General features: G+C 38.1%; 1 non-coding gene across 1 annotated transcript; it reads right to left on the bottom strand.

Annotated features, from left to right (window-relative positions):
• Positions 1–633: 633 nt before the first annotated feature.
• LOC126033304 (small nucleolar RNA SNORA51) lies at positions 634–766 on the bottom strand. The gene has a single exon (XR_007504412.1). It is a non-coding gene; the product is annotated as a small nucleolar RNA SNORA51 (small nucleolar RNA).
• Between the last annotated feature and the right edge of the window lie 974 nt (positions 767–1,740).

Below are 1,740 nucleotides of genomic sequence, written 5' to 3'. Positions count from 1 at the left end.
CATATTATGTACCTAAATTATTTTAAACCAAGAGATAGTATATAGTGGTTAATCATTTGCCTTGCATTCATCGAATAGCCAACCTGGGTTTTGTGCGCAGCACCACAGATAGTATCCTGTGCAGCACAGGAGTGATTTTTGAACACATACTTTAGCTCAAACTAAATGATATCCATGATAATCAATATTCAATGTATTTATGTTTTTTAACTCACCAAATATCAAGACACTGTTATAGCTACAATGAGAATTCTATTTTAAATTAGTCTAAGTGTTGTAAATAACTACAGATCCTAATCTTTCTCTTGCCAGTGGTCAGCAACCTGTGGCTTGCAAGCCACATGTGGCTCTTTGCACTTTTAATTTGGCTCTTCTACACGTGTGCCGGGCGGCCTTTCCAGGAGTCAGGACTCTGCTCCTAGCCTCTGTCAGTGTGCGCCCTGTGTGGCTCTCAAAATAAATTTCAATCGTGGTTTTGACAAGATTTGGCTCCGTTGAAAAAAAAAAAAAAGATTGCCTACCACTGAAATAGACTAACTTGCGGGACCAGAGCCATAGTGATAGCGTGCCTTGCAAGTGGCTGACCCAGGACAGACCTGGGTTCGATTCCAGGTGTCCCATATGTTTTTTTTCTTTTTTCCTCCAATTCACAATACAGACCAGGCAAAGGGCCTGGGTTGAGGTGTATATGGGGTGCATTTACTGTACCTCCTCTTTCTATACAGTCAGTGTAAAGAACACAGACTGTGGTAAGAATTGGGAGGCCTTAATTTTTCTATTTTTTTCTTTTTTAATATCTTTAATATATTTTTAATTTTTAATATGTACATATGTACATATATACATATTAAAATTTATTAAATATACTTATTAAATATATATTAAAATTATTTATAAATCCTTCACCAGTGCAACATTCCCATGACCAATATCCCAAGTGTCCTTCCTCCCCATCCCACACTGGCCTGTACTCTAGACAGGCTTTCTACTTCCCTGATTCAGTCACATTTTGTTATGATAGTTCTTAGTGTAATTATTTCTGTGACTGCACTAAACGATCCCTGTGGTGAGCTTCATGTCAGGAGCTGGACCCTCCAGTCCTCCTCTATTTTGTCTCTGAGAATCATTACACAAATGTTTTTTATTTTTCTCAAAACCAACAATGAGTGAGAACATTCTGTGTTTATCTCTCTCCCTCTGACTTATTTCCCTCAGCATAATAGATTCCATGCACATATAGGAAAATTTCACGACTTCATCTCTTCTGACGACTGCATAATATTCCGTTGTATATATGTACCATAGTTTCTTTAACCATTCATCTATTGAGTGGCATCTAGGCTGTTTCCAGAGTCTGGTTATTGTAAACAAAACTGCAATAAATATAGGTGTGAGAAAGGGATTTTTGTATTGTATTTTTGTGTTCCTAGGATATATCCCTAGGAGTGGTATAGCTGGATCATATGGGAGCTCAACTTTCAGCTTTTGGAGAAATCTCCATATCTCTTTTCACAAAGGACACCTTCCAAGTGTCCCATACAGACCCCAAAGCAGGAGCAATTTCTGTGTGCATACCAGGAGTAACCCCTGAGTGCCACCGGGTGTGACCCAAAAACAATAACAAAAACAATAAATAATAATAATAGACTAACTTGCTACAATAAAAATAGATACTCGGGTGAGAGCAATATTACAGTGGATATGGTTCTTGCCATTAGCATCCCACATGTTCCCCCAGAA

Source organism: Suncus etruscus, chromosome 16 (assembly GCF_024139225.1).
Source record: "Suncus etruscus isolate mSunEtr1 chromosome 16, mSunEtr1.pri.cur, whole genome shotgun sequence".
NCBI classification, from domain to species: Eukaryota; Metazoa; Chordata; class Mammalia; order Eulipotyphla; family Soricidae; genus Suncus; species Suncus etruscus.
Note: the sequence above shows the minus strand (reverse complement) of the source record. Positions and strands in the feature narration are given on the sequence as shown.